Source organism: Symphalangus syndactylus, chromosome 23, assembly GCF_028878055.3.
Source record: "Symphalangus syndactylus isolate Jambi chromosome 23, NHGRI_mSymSyn1-v2.1_pri, whole genome shotgun sequence".
NCBI lineage: Eukaryota > Metazoa > Chordata > Mammalia > Primates > Hylobatidae > Symphalangus > Symphalangus syndactylus.
The window spans coordinates 66,659,185-66,680,191 of NC_072445.2; the positions used below are offsets into that span (position 1 = coordinate 66,659,185).

The 21,007-nt window shown below is 42.9% G+C and overlaps 1 protein-coding gene, 1 long non-coding RNA gene and 1 pseudogene across 2 annotated transcripts in view; 1 reads left to right on the forward strand and 2 right to left on the reverse strand.

Moving 5' to 3' along the window:
• The window catches only part of LOC129473176 (N-alpha-acetyltransferase 40-like), a 68,440-nt pseudogene extending 63,129 nt beyond the window's left edge, over positions 1–5,311 (reverse strand).
• Positions 5,312–5,402: 91 nt separating this feature from the next.
• Positions 5,403–7,836, forward strand: LOC129473679 (uncharacterized). Its single transcript, XR_008654336.2, has 2 exons — positions 5,403–5,624; positions 7,525–7,836. It is a non-coding gene; the product is annotated as an uncharacterized lncRNA (long non-coding RNA).
• Positions 7,837–14,774: 6,938 nt separating this feature from the next.
• The window catches only part of LOC129473678 (testis expressed protein 56), a 93,826-nt gene continuing 87,593 nt past the window's right edge, over positions 14,775–21,007 (reverse strand). Inside the window, exon 7 of the mRNA XM_063632989.1 lies at positions 14,775–17,286. The gene's annotated coding sequence lies outside the window, so the exon portion shown is untranslated. The remainder of the gene's footprint in view (positions 17,287–21,007) is intronic.

The window sequence follows — 21,007 nt, forward strand, 5'->3', positions numbered from 1 at the left end:
CTAATTTAAAATTTCTATTGAAAGCTCTTCTCTTGTTTGCAACTGATCTAAGTGCAATGGTTTTGGCATCCATCAAGTGGAAAGTTTGCTCACCCTTTAATTTTTCAGTCTTAATTGTGTAAGCTGAACTAATTGAGATGTCTATGGCATTGGCTATTGTTTCTGCCATTAAATTCCCTTTATAACTTGATGTAGATAGTCTGCTGCTGTGACCTTCATCTTCAACATTCTCATCCCTTCTTGAAATGGGTTATCTGTTTGTAAACTGCTGACTTCTTTGGGGCATTATCTTCATTATGATTGTCTTAAATCATCAGTGATTTCACTATTCTTCCACTCAAGCTTCACCATAAATTTGATGTTTGGTCTTGCATCAATTTTAGCAGAATTCATATTGCTCTGATAGGTGCTATTTTCAAACTGATGTCTTATTCTTTTTAGTGCCTCAAACTAGATCCTGTTCAGACATGTTACAATAAGTTAGTGTCAGTTTATTTTGGTGCAAAACAATTTTGAAATCCATGCACAGTTTTTTCATAATACTAATTTTCCATGAACCTTCTGTAGACCCTTCATATAAGTGTCTATTATTTTTGTGTTTTGGGAGGTGTCTGAAATATTTCATAGTTTAAAATGCAAAAGATAAAGTATTGGTAAGTTATAAGCAGCAGCTATGAAGTCTAGAGCAGTCTATCATAGTGGTCTACGGTGTTAATTACCCACAAAAATGTCACCATTATTGTCAGTTATGAAGGTCCCTGGTACGCATGTCTAAAACCTTGCCAAAGATCATTCTTTATCCCCAAAAGCAGATCAGTGTAAATCAGGTTTATTTGCCAAGCTTGGAAAAAGCTAATCTTGTGATTTATAAAATTATTAATAAGTAGCCAAATGATAACAGCTAAGATGACTCCTCTTAGCAATTATTATACATATAATTATATATTACATTCGTTCCTCAGTATCCATGGGTTATTGGTTCTAGGACTCCTGTGGATACTAAAATACATGAATGCTCAGGTTCCTGATAGAAAATGGTATCATATTTGCATAAAACCTTTGTGTACAACCTATGCAATCCTCCTACATACTTTAAATCATCTCCTAGATTAGTTTTAAGATCTAATAGAATCTAAATGCTTTGTAAATAGTTGTTATACTGTATTCTTTAGGAGATAAGAAAAAAAGGGACAATAAAAAAAGTCTGTACATGTTCAGTAGAGACTCAACCACCCTTTTTTGTTTTTGTTTTCTTTTTTAAAATGGAGTCTCACTCTGTCACCCAGGCTGGAATGCAGTGGTGCAATCTCGGCTCACTGCCTACCTCCCGGGCTCAAGTGGTTCTCCCATCTTAGCCTCCCGAGTAGCTGGAACTACAGATGTGCACCACCGTGCCTGGCTAATTTTTGTATTTTTAGTACAGACGGGGTTTTGTCATGTTGCCCAGGCTGGTCTCAAACTCCTGGACTCAAGCAATCCACCTGCCTTGGCCTCCCAAAGTGCTAAGATGATAGGTGCGAGCCACCGTGCCTGGCCTTCTACTTAAAAAAATAATACTTTCAATCCACATTAGTTTAATTTTTTTTTAACAAAGTGTCTTTTTTTGACAGACAAATACAACTAATACAAAACGAGATCACTTTTTCCCTTTGATTCCAGTGATAACAAGCTGCTAAAGAAAAAATATATATATTTTTGGAGATTTTAGCAGAGGGTGAGATGTGAGCAGATACTGAGGTCAGAGAGACCAACAGATCTCCAGGACAGCAACTTCATGAAGGCTAGAACCTTTACGATCCTCCCCAAAGCAGAGTTCAGGGATGTCCAAGGGGAAGTGTTGGGATTTTTCCTTGATAAGGATTTGTTTTATCTTCCCTGGAAGAGGAACAAGGCCTAGAGATCAGGATGAGTATTAGTTCTGAGGCTGCAACCTCTTTATCTTACTAAAGAAGAGGAAAGCCTTCTCTCCCTGCTCCAGCCTGTTGCCACAGGGTGACCTCAGAAAGAAAAGCAGCTGTTTTGGCCACAGAGTGGCATTCCTGCTGCAGCCTTAACTATGGCCTGGCTGGGTCATGGCAGCGGCACTAGTGCCTCCCTGAGGCAGTAAGGGGCAAGACTGGAGAGTGAGGGCAGGGGGACTGCTGCTGTCTGAGGGCTCTCTGAAGAGAGGGTGGTGGTGGGAAGGGATGCCCTTACCCTCAGAGAGCTATCAGCACCAAGAGATGAGTGGAAAAGGCGTCTCTCATCTCTTGGTGCTGATAGCTCTGGGGGAAGGTGAGGGGCCCCCTGATGTTATTCTCCCCTGGAGACTAAGAACAGAGGTATCTGGGGTACAGGCAAGAAGCAGAGGAGAATGAATGGTGGGAACTGGCAGAGAGAAACAAGCAGAACCTCTGGTTTTCTTCTATGAATAAAAACCTCAAGTTACTGCCATGAGACCAAGAGGTTAAGCTTAGAATGCAGCAACATCCAAAAGCCTACACAAGCAGTCATCCCCATGGCAGGTCCCATATAACACCTCATTACTGGTCCTTTTGAGAGGTGACAGCCCTCGCTGGCTCTCGGTGCCTCCTGGGCCTCGGCGCTCATTCTGGCCGCACTTGAGGAGCCCTTCAGCCCGCCACTGCACGTGGGAGCCCTGCTCTGGGCTGGCCGAGGCTGGAGCCGACTCCCTTGGCTTGCGGGAACGTGTGGAGGGAGAGGCACGGGCAGGAACCGGGGCCGCACATGGCGCTTGCGGGCCAGCTAGAGTTCAGGGTGGGCGTGGGCTTGGCGCGCCCCGCACTCGGAGCGGCCAGCCTGCCCCGGGCAGTGAGGGGCTTAGCACCTGGGCCAGCAGCTGCGGAAAGTGCGCTGGGTCCCCCAGCAGTGCCGGCCCACCAGCACTGTGCTCGATTTCTCGCCTGGCCTTAGCTGCCTCCCCACGGGGCAGAGCTTGGGACCTGCAGCCTGCCATACCTGAGCCTCCCCGCTCTCCTGCTGTGGGCTCCTGCACGACCCGAGCCTCCCCAACAAGCACTGCTCCCTGCTCCACGACACCCAGTCCCATTGACCGCCCAAGGGCTGAAGAGTACGAGCACATGGCACAGGACTGGCAGGCAGCCCCACCTGCGGCCCTGGTGCGAGATCCACTGGGTGAAGCCAGCTGGGCTCCTGAGTCTAGCAGGGACTTGGAGAACCTTTATGTCTAGCTAAGGGATTGTGAATGCACCAATCAGCACTCTGTATCTAGCTCAAGATTTGTAAATGCACCAATCAGCACTCTGTGTCTAGCTCAGGGTTTGTAAATATACCAATCGACACTGTATCTAACTAATCTAGTGGGGAAGTGGAGAACTTTTGTGTCTAGCTCAGGGATTGTAAACACACCAAGCAGCGCCCTGTAAAAATGGACCAATCAGCAAGATGTGGGTGGGGCCACATAAGAAAATAAAAGCAGGCTGCCCAAGCCAGCAGTGGCAACCCGCTCGAATCCCCTATCCGTGCTGTGGAAGCTTTGTTCTTTCATTCTTTGCAATAAATCTTGCTACTGCTCACTCTTTGGGGCCACACTGCCTTTAAGAGCTGAAACACTCGCCACAAAGGTCTGCAGTTTCACTCCTAAGCCAGCAAGACCACAAACCCACTGGGGGGAACGAACAACTCCAGACACACTGCCTTAAGAGCTGTAACACTCACCGTGAAGGTCTGCAGCTTCACTCCTGAGCCAGTGAGACCACAAACTCACCAGAAGGAAGAAACTCCGAACACATCTGAACATCAAAGGAACAAACCCCGGACACGCCACCTTTAAGAACTGTGACACTCACCGCGAGGGTCCGTGGCTTCATTCTTGAAGTCCGTGAGACCAAGAACCCACCAATTCTGGACACATTTTCAGCTTCTCTCGTACTGACAGCGATGAAGAGAGCCAGCCTTCCTCCCCGGGGCTGCTGATGCCAAGCTCAGTCCACTCCATGGATTCATTAAAAACAGCAGGAAAGAGCTTTCCTCACTTCCCTGCATCTTGGCACAAAATATCTTCCCACAGTCTCCATCAGAGCATTCCACCTGCGAAAACCTTAAGTCTCTCTGAAGCCTCTCTCTACACCCAGATCTTACACCCAATGCGTTCCTCTTTGGGGTTCCAAACCACAGACCCAGGACTCCAAGACTTTCATAAAGGTGAACGTAAACATTCCATTTTCCCAAGTGTGTATGTGTGGGGGAGGGGAGTATCTAGGAGCTGCAGCGAAGTGGTAGAACCTCCACCCCAGGGCCCAGGAGCCTCACTGTGAGGATGAGCTTCATGGTCAGCCCTCCACTCACTCTTCCCTCTTCTCTTCATTCTCTCCTGGCACACTGGTCTTCCAGAAGAGGGGAGGCAGGGTTCCGTGTTCTCGGGGTGCAGCCCGACAGGTGCAGGGCTGAGGCCACAGCTCTGAGGGCACCTGGCAAACGGTGAGACCAAGGGAGACGACAGGCCTTAGAAGAGAGCACACTGATTTGCAAGTGGCTCTGGGAGGTCAGTGGCAGCAGCCACCACAGTGCCCACCTGCATGGGCATGCTGGCTGTCCCCAAACTTGGTCCTCCAGCTCAGGATCTTATAGGAGCAGTCCTCCCCACAACAACCAGACATGCTGGGGGAAGAGTCATCAATTGCAAACTGCAGGCTTCTCTGAAGAATTGGTAGGCGCCACGATTGTGCCTGAACACCATTAACATAACCTCCATCATCTGTGTCCTGTTAGCCATGAGCAGTAGTCTCTGTAGGAGGAAATTCCCCCAGGCCTTTCCACTGCACCTTGCTTCCCACGCAGGACTTCATCTCCTGCACTCCACATCAAACTGGAAGTGAGAAAACGCAATAGGAGGGAAATGCATTCTCAAGCGACCAGGTACCAGGCTGGGTGATTACCGTTTCTCCCGTTTCTCTCTGTCCTTCCAGCCCCACTCCCTCTGCTCATACATGGTCCGCCCATCAGTTTTGGTCAGGTGGAAGGCCCAATCCATGATGGCTGGCTCCAGTCCAGACCCTGGCCTACACTCAGTAGAGACATTCAACCCGGTTTTGATCAGATTTCCTGAACAGCAGGAAAGCCTCCAGAGGGTCTCCAGGCCTGCTGATGGCGTCCCCTTTGGCAAAAACGGCATCCACGGCTGCTGGCTCCTCCAACCACTTCTGTTTCTTCTCCTTGGCTTTGCTCGACCTTCTCCCCACAGCCGCGACGGCGACGCTCAGCTCCTCCCTCAATCATTTGCTGGCAGGCACTCGCGACCTGCGGCTGTGGCTGCGGCGAAGACAAAATGGCGGGGTCCTGCACTGCGCATGTGCCTCCCGGGCTCCGCGGCCCCCTTCCCACTGTGCCCTGGCACCCACTCGCGCCCCCTCGCGGGCCCCGTTGGTTAAATTAACGAATGCAGGATACAGAGGGCCTGTGGATATAAAGGGCTGACTGGATGTACACGTTTATTATATAATTTTGTTTGTAAATTATATTATGATTTAATTCTGTTTATAACTTTATAATTTTTTGTTTTACAAGCCTATAGAATTACATATAATTACTGTAGTTTATCTTTATCTTTATTTCACGGAGAGGTAAATGATGACCAGGGAGTTACAAAGCTTCGTAAGTTTCTCGTGAGTACCAGGGAGCAGAGCTGGGATCTAAACCAGTCTGCCTTTTTTCTGAAGCCACAGTCCTCTTCTTTACACCAAGCTACTCTATAGAAAGAGCATTCTCAGGCCAGGCGCAGTGGTTCACACCTGTAATCCCAGCACTTTGGGAGGCCGAGACGGGTGGGTCACCTGAGGCCAGGAGTTGGAGACCAGCCTGACCAACGTGGTGAAACTCCGTCTTTACTAAAAATACAAAAATTAGCCGGGCGTGGTGGCCTGCGCCTGCAATCCCAGCTATTCAGGAGGTAGAAGTAGGAGAATCGCTTGAACCCGGGAGGTGGAGGTTGCAGTGAACTAGGATCGCACCACTGCACTCCAGCCTGAGCGACAGACTCCGTCTTACCAAAAAAAAAAAAGTAAAATAAAAATGTAGGAAGAGCATTCTTAGAGCAGCTCAGTTCCAACCTTCAACCTCAATTTTTTATCACGTTATGTTTTTTATTTAGGGAATGTGTATTGAAGAAAAAATAACAGAGTCTAGCTAAAGAGATGAAGAGCTCATGAGGGCGTGTCTCAATTTAAACAAGAGTAGCATTGGCAATTGTTGTCCTTATCAGCGGCCAACACAGCAGAGTTGGAACGGTGCTGCTCCTGACTACCTCTACTCCACCCTAGGCTTAGGGGCTGGAGTCACCCAAGCCCTCAGGGTAAGAAAAGTCCGATTTAGAACCTAGGACCTGACAACAAGGAACATTTAAACCGTCAGTTCCTACCTTAATCTTATCCCTTCTTCTCCCTCATGACACCATTTTTGTTCCCTAACAACTCAGGGCTTTTCCAAACTCTGAGGCAATTCCTACCCCAAGCAGAATTTGGAAGCTTTTTTCCAACACCATGGTATTCAACAACAAGCCCACTTTGCTGCCACCACAGCCCAGCACATGTTCCCAAAGCCTGAAAGCTGTCTTGTTTGTGATTGAGACCCTGCCAGGCACCCTGGGGCCTGACGGCTTTTATCTGGGGTACCTCATCTGCTCATAGGTCCTAGGAGGGTGCTGCTCATGAGCCAGATTTGGACAAGAACATTTTAGGTTTTATTCTGGGTTTTTATTCCTACTTACAAGGTGTCAAAGAACAAACTTTCAACAAATTGAGATTAAAAGATCTAACAGACAATTATTAGTGATTCACGAATGAGGCAGCATTCAGCCCACAAAATGGAAGGGAGCTCCACTGAGCTGAGCAGAGAGGGCAGGCTTCATAGGCAGAAAAGGCTGGAGAAAGCCGAAACAAGGAACATAAGGTGGACTTGCCATTTCAAAGTTACTTTCCTTACAGAGAGTCTTGTTGGCTTAGTGAGATTTGGCTATCATCTCTCTCCTGATTTCTGAAAAGATCAGACTTTACAAGTAAACGGCTTAGCATTTGGTTTGGTGATGTGGAATCATAGTATGAGTAACTCTATTTTGGGTAGGTCTGCTGGGACCTAGAGCAGGAATTCAGTCCAAAGCAATGGCCTCCCATAAACTTTATTTAACAGAGCTCTGTGATGTTGAGCAAGTTACTTCTCTAGACCACAGCTTCCTCATTTGGGAATGGAGACTGTAATGCTAGCTACCTCCTAGGCTTATTGTGAGGAGTAAATACATAGGGATGGAAAGTGCATATCAATACAATGCCTGTCACTGAAGGACTCATCAGGTGTTAGCTGTTGTTAGACTATAGCTATTGTGAATATCAGGCTTCCCCTCTGTGTTGTCTGGGCTTCTGAATATCACCTTCTCCTGAGTTTCCCATTGTCCTGTTTGTCCCCCTGCAAGGCCCTTTACCATACTGGGTGAGAACCCCCAGGATACCTCTTCTCTGTCTCCATGCTCTTCAATTGCTGTTTTATTTCTACAGTTGGATTTTTTTCCCCCAGGACCTCAGCTGCTGAAGTCCTCTCAGTAGCTGCAGTATCTCAGAGGGCAAAGACAGGGCCAAATACTGCATTCTGGATTCTCTTCATTGTTGTCCCGCTGCAAGTGGAGAGGTATCCAGGCTGGGCCTTGTCCTAAGATATGATAGAACTGAATTCTTCCAGCAAGCATGTGAGCTTAGAAGAGAACACCATGAGCCACACGAGAATGCATACTGGCCAACACCCTGTGCAAAGATCCAGAGAAGCTGTGCTTAGACTCCTGACTCATGAAAATAGTGAATTTATAAATGTATATTGTTTTAAGATGCTAAATTTGTGGTGATTTGTTACATGGCAATAGAAAACTAATAGAGATAAAACTTGACATTTGAAGTGCATCACATAATGAAATTAGTAGATGAGAATCTCTCTAGAAACAAGTAAAATTTTGAGTTAAAATGAGAGATTGGACATATAATTCCTCCTCCTTCCAAAATCCCAGGAAATGAGTAGTTAAAGAAAATTTAATCTTACAAGATAAGAACAACAAGCAGAGATGCTTCAAATAGGGGCTGATTCTTCCTCACTCCCTTTGTTATATAACTGAACTTCCTCACACTTGAGGAGCAGTACATTTCCCTGCTCCTTGACTTTCAGCTCAGCCATGTGGTTTGCTTTGGCCAATGAGTTATAGGTAGATGTGATGTGACCAGAGGCTAAAAACTCATAACTGATCTTGACACCACCTTTGCAAAATTATGACTGAGACAACGAAAGAGATCTAACTGAACCAACTCCATCTTCTTCTAACCTGCAAGTTGTGCTTGTTCATTCTGGGTGTAGGCTGAACTAACTTTGGGAGAAACTTAGTTTATAGTTTAAAACAAAGATGATAACAGCCCTTTCCCAAAACAGACCTTCTTCTTGCCTAGGGACTCGATTGCCTTTGTAGGACTGACAGTAGCCACAAGATTAGAAATTATGATTTAGGAATCATGCAGCTGGAGGCTACAAGATTCTGACCCTCCCTAAATTGCTCCTAAGATCAATGCTTGAGATATTTTGCAGACCCTGCACTTGATGGCACCACCCAGATCAATAAACTGGCTCATCTGATCTTGTGGCCCCTTACCCAGGAACTGACTCATCACAAGAAGACAGCTTCAACTCCCTATGATTTCATCTCTGACCAATCAGCACTCCTGGCTCACCAGCTTCCTACACACCCACCAAGTTGTCCTTAAAAACTCTGCTCCCCGAATGCTCAGGGAGACAAATTTGAGTAATAACAAAACTCCATTCTCCCACACAGCTGGCTCTGTGTGAATAACTCTTTCTCTATTGCAATTCCCCTGTCTTGATAAATTGGGTCAGTCTAGGCAGCAGGCAAGGTGAGCCCACTGGGCAGTTACAATCTTGCCTTTTATGTTTCTACCATCACTATGTGAAGAGCTGCACTGGCTAGCATTCTGGTCCAAGTGGAATGGGAAAGACATTGAGTAGATCTGGGCACCCTGCTGCTTAGAATACATCCCAGCTAAGCTCAACATGGATTAAATGACCCCAAGTTAATGTGCAAACATCTGAGAGAAAATAAATGATTGTTTTCTTAAGCCACCAAAACTTGCAGTTGTTATTCAGTAACATTGTGAAAAAGGTGACTAATACAAGAGAAGAAACAACAGTAAAAAAAAAATTCAGACATGTAAAAGCAGATGGTAACGTCCACTTTCATTTCTGACAGTATAGCATATCAAAACTAATGCCGGTTCTAGAACTGAAACATAAAACATCTAAAATTAAAAATGTAATAGGTGGTTTTGAAAGCAGAGACAAGGATTATTGAATTGGAAGATAGGTTAACAGAAAATATCCAAATTGAAGCAGATAAAGAAAAAAATAAAAATATAGGTAAAAGTATATGTGAAACACAAGCAGTCTAAAATTAGTGTAAAGGGAGTTCCAAAAAAAGAGGAAAAAGTGGATGAGCAGAAATAAGATTTGAAAATAAATTTTCAAAACCAACAAAAAAAATCAAAACTCAGATTTAGGAAGTTCGGGAACCCCAAGCAGGATAAAGTCAAAGAAAATTGCACATAAATACATCAAGATAAAACAGCTAACAACCAAAGATAAAGAGAAAAATCTAAACAACTGCTGAGGATGGAGGTAGAGGGTGCTGGGAAACACCTTACCTTCAAAACCCCAACAATAAGACTGAAAGCTTACTTCTCAACAGAAATGCAGGAAGCAGGAAAAGATATTTGGAATAGTTTCTCTAAAATATTCCAAAGGAATATTTTTGAAGTATTTTAAAAGAAAATATTTGCCAAGCTACAATTCCAAACTCAACAAAAAATATCCTTTAAAAATAAAGCAAAATAAACAATCACCTGCTGGCCTGTACTAAAAAAAACACTGAAGGGAATTCTTCAGAAAAATGGTATCAGACAGAAATGAAAAAATGCAGGTAGGAATGAAGAGCACCAAATAATGTATATGTATTTAAAATACAAATGAATATTGACCCTACAAAACAAGAGTAATTATGTCTTTGAAGTTTCAAATACAGGTTGAGTATTTCTTTTTCAATATGCTTGGGACCAGAAGTGTTTTGGTCCATATTTGGGATTTGTTTTTTTGGATTTTGGAATATTTGTGTATACATAATGAGATATCTTTTATTTTCCCACAGTTCTGGAGGCTGGAAGTCCAAGATTAAGGGGTCAGTGGGGTTGGTTTCTTCTGAGCCCTCTCTACCTGGCTTGCAGATGACTGTCTTCTCATTGAGCTCTCACATGTTCTTTACTCTGCATGTGCACATCCGTGGTTCCTCTTGCTCTTCTTATAAGGATACCAGTTCTGTTGGATTAGGGCTCTGCCATCATGACCTTACTTAACCTTAATAACCTTTTTAAAGGCCCTGTCTCAAAATACAGCCACATTGTGGGTCAAGGCTTCAAATATGAATTTTGAGGGAATGCAATTTAGTCTATAACATTTATCTAGAATTAAAAATTCAAGGCAAGAAAAGTCATTAGAGAGGAAAAAAATAAGTGGAGTTAAGATATACCAAAGTTCCAGCATTATCAGAGAAGTTGAAAATATACTCAACTGTAGTTAGTCATGAATGTTTACTGTAACTTCTAGCATAACTTCTAAAAGAAGATGTATAACTAACAGAAAATAGTATTTAAAAAATCAATTCACTTAAAGCAAGAAAAAAACAAAACAGCTGAGTCAAATACAAAGAAAATATTAGATGGCAGAAATAAATCTGAATATATCTGTATTGGGTTAAATATTTCAGTTAAAAGATTAAAATAATCAGACTAGATTAAAAGTTAAAAGAACTACATACTGTTTTCAAGAGTGCCTTATAGTTATGTTATAATCAAAGTCAACTTTAAAGCAAGAAATACCACAAGAAATGAGGAGGATCATAATATAATGAAGAAGTGCTCAGATCACCATGAAGATATCACGTCTACCAATTCTAAATCATATGCATCCAATAACATAGCTTCAAAATACATAAAGAAGAAATTGGTGAAACAAAAAAAAAATACACAAATGCAAATTCATGAAACTAAAAATGAAATAAATAAAACTAATCAAAAAAGTAGGATATTTTGACATAGTCTCTGAAACTAGTAGAACATGCAGACAAAAATAAAATCAGTAAAAATGTAGATGCTCTAAACAACACAATTAACATGACCAGATTGGCACATACAGAATACTATGTCCAACAATGGCAGAATACAATGAAATGAAAACTCCAGATAATTCATCAGTGAAGTCTTCCAGACTAATTAGGAAGAAGTAATGCCAAGCAAATACAAACTCTTTAATATTGCATATATTTATGGAAAAAGATTAACCTGGGCCACTACCTCACACCATACACAAAATCAGGCCCAGGGAGAATTTTTTAAAATCTGAATAAATCTAAATCTGAGAGGTAACACAAATACAGCTTCTTAAAAATAAGGAGATATCTTCATGATCCTTGAGTAGACAAAGACTTATTAAATAAGACATTTTTAAAAATCATCCCTAAAGGAAAAGATTAGTGAATTGGAAAAGTGAAGAATTTGTGTACATTGTGAAAAAGCATGTCATCAAAAGGCAGAAAAATATTTACAATGATGTATCTGATTAAAAAATTTTTACCTAGAAAAAATAATTATTAGTAAGAAAATGACAGATAAGCCAATAGAAAAATGGACAGAAACTTAAATAGGCACTTTCTGAATAAGATATACAAATGACCAGAAACATTTATTATCATAAGTCATCAAGAGATGCAAATTAAAATCACAATGAAATACCAGTATGCACCCAATTAGAATGGCTCATATTTTAAAACCAACAATATCAAGTACTGGTGAGGATGTGGGGCCAATGTAACTGCCAGTAGGAGCATAAATTGGTGCAGTTACTTTGGAAAACTGGCAGTATCAACTAAAACTGGAAAAACCCATCCCCTAAGACCCAGAAATCCCCTTTCTATATATCCACCCAACAGAAATGCACACACATGTACACCAAAAGACATAAACATTAATGTTCCAACAGCATTACCTGTACAACAAGAAAGAAAGGCATGAGATCCAGAAAAACAGAAATACAGCACAGGACAAGGATAAGGGAATTCCAAGAATTAAAGCAAACAGAAATCCCAGGATAAGAGCCGCCCAGGGATCCCAGGAAGCAAGCAGCACAGGGTGGAGAATGGAAGCTTCCAAGGGAGTGCCTTCAGGGAAAAAAAATGTGATTGATGGATTCCCTGATGCAAGTCAGCTCCAGGAAACTTACACTGTGGGCTGTGAGATGTGTGCAAAGAACGAGCAATGAGCATAAAGAAAACTAACTAAATAAAGACATGGGCCATTGTTACTTTCAGGAAAAGAAAAAGAAGGAAATGTCACACTCCAACCTGCAGCTGTGAAGATTATTTGTATATGTATATTAATATTCTGAATATTGCCTCCAACAATTTGGAATGACTATGTTGGGAGGATAGGGAAAGGGATTCAGAGATGGAGACATTGTAAGAAAGCTAAATCTTCATTTGCTACAATAAGAAGTCAGTAGATAATGTCTAAATTTTGGAAATAATTAGATGTGTAAGGGCCAGAGAGACAGATAAAAGAATTGAAAGTGCTTGTCCTTAGAGTGGAAATGTGGAGGGGGTGGGGAAGGGAGAGATGGAACCATTGCATTTTACAAAAGCCTGTTAGAACTATTTGAGTTTTTACAATTCTGTGCTCATATTACTTTGATAAAATAAAAATCAAGTAACTAAACAATGAGTGAAATGAGAAGTCTAAAAGAACATAAACCAAAATAGTAACAGTGTCTCTAAGTAATGTGATTATGAGTCATTAGTTTTCTTTCTTTTTTCTTCTCTGATTTTTCTACAATGAACATTTTTAACAGTTAAAAGATCCAGTTTATTATTAAGCAGAATATTTTATTTATCTGAGGTCATAATTGTTTCCTGTGAACTCGCGAGGGAACTGTTACAGGTTGCTCAGCAATGAAATCAGAGCTCAGGAAGCTCCAAGCTGGGGCCTGGCAGAAGTGACACTGCTAGGCCAGAACGGGGCAACGAGTGATCCAAGCAGTGTCCATAAGGGCAGGCCAGGCGCTCATTTCCCAAGTGGTCAGTGTACAAGTCTGATGCGGAGGCATGGGCACAGAGTGCGGGTGGGCACATGTGGAAGCTGGGCAGAGGCTGGGCACCTAGAAGCCCAGCAGCAGACAATCACATTTCACATACACAAGAGGCTCTGCCTTTCAGGCTGTAGACGCCCAAGCAGGATCTGGTTTCAGGGAGCATCGCTTAAGCTGGAAAACCTGCATGTCTGCTTAGGGGCTTACATAGCTGCCAGTTCATGTTTGTGCTGCCTGAGCCAACCAATAGACTGTGACCTATGTCAACCGATCAGAACTCAGCAAGTGTTGACCAATCAGAACTCACCAAACATCAACCGGTCAGAACTAAGCAAGTTTGAATCCTTTATTTGATTAAGTGGAACTGAGTGGAACCTGGACGGTATCTTTCACTATAAAAGAAAAACCTTCCCTTTGCTCTCTTACCAGGAGAAACTAGATGGTTAGGCAAGCAACCTGTCTGCCCTGAATGAGTTCAGAAAAAGCCAACATGGGAAACTGGGGGATCTCTCTAAGGTCCAAACTCTGGGATTCCTGGCAGTGAGAGACTTGGGGGTGACTCAGGGAGCCCAGGCATTGCAACCAAGCCCCTGGGAACTATGGCCAGAGTCATCAATTCATTATACCCTCTGTTAGTTCCTACAGCTGCTGTAACAAAGTACCACAAACGGAGCATATAAACAACAGCAATTTATTGTCTCACCGTTCTGGAGGCTAGAAGTTCAAGATCAAGGTGTCAGAAGAGCCATGCTCCCTCTGAAGGTGCTACAGAAGGAAATGTTGCAGGCACCTCTCCTAGCTTCTGGTAGTTCCTTGGCTCGTGGCAGCATAACTGCAATCTTCACGTGATTGCTGGCTCGCTCACTCTCTCTCTGTCTCTCTCCGTCTCTCTCTTTCTCTCTGTCTCTCTCTCTTTCTCTCTTTCTCCCTCTGTGTGTGTGTGTGTGTGTGTGTGTGTTTCTGTCTGTCTGTCTTCAAGTCCAAATTTCACTTTCTCGTAAGAACACCTGTCATATTTGGATAATGGCCCACCCTATTTCACTATGAACTTATTTTAACTTTATTAATCACATTAATGAAGTAACCCTATATTTACAGTAACCCTATATTCAGACAAGGTCACATTCTGAGGTCATGGGGGTTAGGACTTCAATATATAAATTTGGGGAGATGGGACACAATGCAACCCATAATACAGTCCCAGAGTGATACAGGTATTAGAGTTTGGATTCAGCCTCAACCAGAAAGTGGGGTATACCAGTGGATCCAATTTCAAGGAGCTGAGGAAAACCGCGGCAGAATAAAAGAGCAAAGCCATATACCACCCTTCGGTGCATATATGAGAATGAATGAATGTATAGTATTACCCATTTGACTTCAGGTGTGACATGGAAGTATGAAACAGTAGGATGACACAAAGGAGTTGTCATTAGCATCACTGCTGTGCTCATCACCAAAATCACAGCCAACAAGTGCCAAGCACTTACCTAAATGAACTATTTTACATGACTCGACACAGCTAATCCTCAACTTGGACCAATGGGACAGGTATGACTTTTATCCTGTGAACCAAAGTTCTCGAAAGAGAATTTAGAGGAAAGAGACTTTATTACAGTAACAGTTGGCAAACTGAAGAGACACAGCCTTCAGTGTAAAATGAAGGTACGTTCCAGAGAGCAAAGGGAAGGTTTTTCTTTTACAGTGAAAGATCCCATCCAGGTTCCACTCAGGTCCTCTTAGTCAAATAAAGGATTCAAACTTGCTTAGTTCTGATTTGTCAACACTTGCTGAGTTCTGGTTTGTTGACGTAGGTCACAGTCTATTGGTTGGCTCAGGTAGCACAAACATGAACAGGCAGCTATGAAAGCCCCTAAGTTAAGCAGATATGCAGGTTTTCCAGGAACTCCAAGTATGTGTGTGACCTCTAATAAGCAAATGACCACTTGGCTCTTTTGAAATTAGGCTATTAGCCACTCAGGATTCATCTGAGGGATTGGCTCTTTCAAGGTTCACACGCCTCCCGTTTATCAAAACCTGTCAGCAGACAGCACTGATGATTGATTAGGTTGGTTGCATCCCATCATCGTGCTAGAGTGGCTGGCAACCTGTTCCAGATTCTTCTAGTCCCGTGCAGAGATCCTTTGACAAGGCAATGACCAACTGAGCAACTAGAGCCATTTACTTATGAGAGGCACTCAGGCACCTGTTAAATATGGATTAACATCTCTTGGCTTAAGCTGGCTTCCGTTTCCAGCTGGAATGAGTCTAAAGTCTCAAGGTCTTGGGTCAGCACGATCCTGGTGAGGGTCTCATGCAGGCATGTGTTAAAGCAGGCTAGAATGATTTTAAAGAGGAGCCAAATGCTTAGCCCAAGGAGATTCATTACAATTTGTAGGGCAGAACACAGAAGGAATCCTATACCAGAAGAAGCCGGCTGAAAATATCTGGAAATTGGAATTCTAATCCAGCAAGCCCAGCCAGGAGGCTTTCTGAAGGTGTCCTTTTCAGACAGCCAGCTGTAGGCTTTGGCCAACTTTGGATCTCAGATGCTTCTAATTCAACCTGAATGGAAGTATTTACCCAGGTGCAACAGGAAGGGTTAGTGACAGCATAAACACCACCACATGCAACGAGGAGACAGTCTAATGCAGTGTGGTTGTGCAGGATCACATGGGCAAGGGAATCTAGAAATCTCTGTTGTCCCCTGATGGTACAGGCAGTGGAGTGGGCAATTCTGCTAACCGTGCAGGAAAGGTTTCTGATCCTATATTCATTCCAAGCAGGGCCTAGCCCAAACCAGGGCCCCAGAATCCTTTCCCATTTAGATCCTTCACTAGAGTTAAGCCCACCAGGTAATCACATCCTTGAGAGTATCCGCAGCTATCATCTTTATAATCTGAGGGGCTATCACCAGCACAGTCATCAGTTATTGGTAGAGCTCTTTTGGCCCTGGGATGTAGATTCTATATTCCCTGAGTTAGAGACTTAATAATGGTGACAGGAGCAATGACTTGACCCAGAAAGCAAATGCCTGCGTTTTCTCGGGACCCGAGGCAGGGGTAGAAAAAATCTTTTTGGCTGACATAGCTGCAGCCAAAAACACAGCCTGAAGGGGCACATAATTATCCTGAGAGGTTATGAAAATTCAAGGAGCTGTTTACAGGCAAGAGAGGGTATGTGGTCAAACCAAGTACCTGTCTTAGGTAATGACAGAGTGGTATGATCCAACCCGCAGATTTGGGGAGCCACGGAGAAGACTCTTAAGCTTTCCTTGGTATATTCTGCAGAGAGGAGTCTTCGTAAGTGTTCTGTTTCTATGGGATTTTGCAAGATATAGAGTAGAGGGGGTGGTGAGTATTCGGAAGAAGGGGAGGAAATGCAAGGTAGGGTAATAGGAAGGTATTTATGGGATATACCAGTGAGGAGAAAAGAAGGATGAACCTCAGGAGCATGAATATGCACCCAATAGGCAACAGTGAGTGGATCAAACAGGAGTACCAAGCAACTGAGCACATTAGGGCAGCCGGTCACTGGGATGATTATAGGATTCCTGTTTCCTCCAATGAATTCGGCAGGGGGAAAGGTGACGTATCCAACACTCAGTTAGGTTGCCTGCAGAGGCAAGGATTGGGATTGCTGTATCTAGGCATTATCTTCCCATGAGTAGGAAGAACTGGCAAGCAGAGTCGAGAAAGAAAGGAAAAGGAAGAAGTACAGCATGGTGTAAAAAGAGGGGATTATAAAGAGTCCAGCAAGGCAGTGAGTCCCATGGTGTGTCTAAATAGTGGAATATATGGAACTACCCCACCGTGGCATAAGACACCAAGGATGCATAAGATTCTGAAAGCTATGATAATTAAAATAATTGCAAAGTAAACATAAGGACTAGGCATGTTAGCTGAAGACAAGGAAGAGGTTCCACAGCCTGCTCTGGTATCTTGGGAGAAAGCAGTCTACCTCAGATGTTGTCTTCTTCTTGTCCCGGTGGCTGTAGTTTGATTAACTTGAGCTTGATATCAGTGACCAGTTGGGAGGTTCACTTGGTAGAAGGATCAAGAGCCTTCTTTTTAAATGAGAAATATGGATCCATGACTCAATGCCCTGTAATTTAGCAGCACACAGGTTGGTTAAAAGTACCTGATAGGGTCCCCTTCCCGTGAGGCTAGAGGGAATTCTTAACTTGGTGTCTTTTCCATGAATTTCCTTGATGAAGCAGCAAATTTTTGGACTGTAACTGATTATAAATAGCTTTTTTAGAGGAATAAAAGTAAAACCATAATTGTCAGTGGATTACATAAGACTTAGAATAGCCATAGTTAAAGATGCAATTGAGAAAGAAATTTGATTATTTCTGTGACATACAAGTTAATAATAATCAAAATCATGACTGATCGTACATATCATAACAGATCAGAATCTTAGGAATCACATATAATTTTGGAACATATATTAATAATACATTACACAAATATAACTTAAAAGAAATTAAACACTATTTCTTGTTTGATAATGCTTCCCACATGACTTGCCCAATAAGCCTAATCATTTAATATCTCTACAAGATGAAAAACACATTATTTGATGCTCTCCAGGGACCCTAGTGGCAAATCCTAAAGTTAATTTTAGATCAAAAATACTTAATTTAGAATCTTGTTCCTGGGGGAAACCCACCAAATACGTAAAAAGGTTCAAAATACTTGATCAAAACAGAATCACAGGTCACTACTAAATAGTAGTTATTCATTTAACCAGAGTGATAATAAAAAGACTTAAAAAGCAATAAAGAATGTTACATGGATATAAAAACTCTAACCTTTTAAAGCTCAGTTTTCTTTTTTTTTTTTTTTTCAAGACAGAGTTTCAGAGTTTCATTCTTGTAGCCCAGGCCGGAGTGCAATGGCATGATCTCGGCTCACTGCAACCTCCGCCTCCCAGGTTCAAGCGATTCTCCCGCTGAGCTCAGCCTCCAAAATAGCTGGAACTACAGGCACATGCCACCATGCCCAGCTAATTTTTGTATTTTTAGTAGAGATGGGGTTTCGCCGTTGTTGGCCAGGCTGGTCTTGAACTCCTGACCTCAGGCGATCCACCCGCCTTGGCCTCCTAAAGTGCTGGGATTACAGGCGTGACCCACCATGCCTGGCCAGTTTTCTTTTTTTAGAGACAGGGTCTCAGCCGGGCGAGGTGGCTCATGCCTGTAATCCCAGCACTTTGGGAGGCTGAGGCGGGCGGATCACGAGGTCAGGAGATCGAGACCATCCTGGCCAACACAGTGAAACCCCGTCTCTACTAAAAACACAAAAAATTAGCCGGGCGTGGTGGTGGGCGCCTGTAGTCCCAGGTACTCAGGAGGCTGAGGCAGGAGAATGGCTTGAACCCGGGAGGCGGAGCTTGCAGTGAGCCGAGATTGCGCCACCGCACTCCAGCCTGGGCGACAGAGCCAGACTCCATCTCAAAAAAAAAAAAAAGAGACAGGGTCTCGATCTGTCCCCCAGGCTGGAGTACAGTGGTATGTTCACTGAAGCCTCAAACTCCTAGGCTCAAGTGATCCTCCTGCCTCAGCCTCCCAAGTAGCTATTAGTTTTCCTAAGTAACCAAAAATTCAATAAAGATAACATGAAACACAAGAAATTATCTTAGTAAACATAGAGTCTTTGTTTTCTAGGTCAGTTACCTAAAAGGTAAAGAAAATACCTCCTATAGGTTTTTTAGATAAACTGAAAGTTGACCTGGTACTTGAATTTAATCAGACACAGGAAGAGCGTGTCCAGGGTTATGAATGTACTCATATTATAGAGGGATGTAAACAAGAAAACTAGTACCTTGAGCAGGGAAACTCATGGCTCTTAGTAACAGCATGGGAAGTTTCCTGGTTACATGGAACAACTCAGACACATCAAGAAAACCCAACAATACAGAATCAAGTTACGCTGAAGGTAACATTGTTTCTCTAGACCTTCAAGGTAAACGTTTCAGCATCAGGCCATAACAGCAGTTAGAATAGGAGAAAAAAGTTACAGTAGCTGAAGAAAAGGTGGAAGAAAAAAGATATTACCTGAGCCAAGCAAAAAGATAGACCTTTTCAAGGTTAGAAAGAAGAGCTGTATTTCTTTTTTTTTTTTTTTTGAGACGGAGTCTTACTCTGTCGCCCAGGCTGAAGTGCAATGGCGCGATCTCGCCTCATTACAACCTCCACCTCCCAGGTTCAAGCGATTCTCCTGCCTCAGCCTCCTGAGTAGCTGGGATTACAGGTGCCCATCACCATGCCCAGCTAATTTTTGTATTTTTAGTAGAGGCGGGGTTTCACTGTGTTGGCCAGGCTGGTCTCGAACTCCTGACCTCAGGTGATTGGCCTGCCTCAGTCTCCCAAAGTGCTGGGCTTACAGGTGTGAGCCACCACATCCAGCCGAAGAGCTGCATTTCTAACCTGAAACTAGAGAAGTTAGATAGATCTCAGGAAGAAATGTGGCAAAAATAGAAACTGTTGTAGTTCAGAGGGTGGCTGTTAAAAAACAGATTTCAGAATTAAAAATCAAAGCCTCTTGCAATTTTTTTTTTTTTTGAGATGGGGTCTTGCTCTGTCGCCCAGGCTGGAGTGCAGTGGCATGATCTTGGCTCACTGCAACCTCCGCCTCCCGGATTCAAGCAATTCTCCTGCCTCAGCCTCCGGGTAGCTGGGATTACAGGTGCACACCACCATGCCTGGCTAATTTTTGTATTTTTAGTAGAGATAGGGTTTCACCACATTGGTCAGGCTGGTCTAGAACTCCTGACCTCATGATCTGCCCTCCTCAGCCTCCCAAAGTGCTGGGATTACAGGCGTGAGCCACAGCTCCCAGCCTTAATATATTCACTCTTAACAATTTGGAAAATTCCATGAGACATTAGACAATTCTAGCCATCATCTCAAGTTAAATTTTCTATTAACCATTTTTATATTACTTGTCTGTTAGGCATATATCATGAAAGCAAGAATCTTAATGTTAAATACATGCATATTTTGCTGGTAACTCAGAAGATCTGGTTACTTTTATTAAACAGTATTAAACTAGTGTTAGTTGCCAAAAGTTGACTAAAGTCACATGAACTTGAAAAGCATTTGGGCTTATTTACTTAATTTATGAATACTCACATTTATTTAAAAGTCAGTTTGGGGCCAGGAGCGGTGGCTCAACAAAAACAAATGAACAAACGAACGAAGTCAACTTGGTATTATGCATACACCTGTATACATAAAAATATATACAGACACAAATACGGCTTGTGTGGCTTTAATTTTAAAATTTTAGCCATGTGTCAGGTGTAACTTACTTGTTTAAAAGGACAGTTGGATTCAAATTGTGTCTCTGTAAACGGAACAGGTTAAAATTTATGTCTCACATGGCCAAAGCCCTTAATGAGTTTTAGAGAAAACGGGGTAGCAATTTACATGTCAAATAACTGAGAGGATCTAAGCTTTGTCAAGAAGGAGTTTGAGTGTGTTAGAGGAGGATTACAATGGGTGCCAAGATAACATAAAATTATAGGAATTTATCACAGGATTTTATGAGGAAAAATAAAGATGAGCCTAGACAAAATGTAGAAATCTTGTCAAAATAATCGGCTGAAGGCCAAAAAAATCATATCCTGGAGACCAATTTAGTTATGTGATTTCTAACTCAGTCTCCATTTTCTAACTGTACTGCTGAGCTCAGGGCTGCCAACCCAAGCGTTATCCCCCCACTTCGAGAGAAGGAAAGGTGGGCTTGATAGGCTTCTAAGGAGTTCCCTTCCAGGGGGTGTATAGGCTACAATGTTACTCAAATTCAAGGAAGTTAGTCTT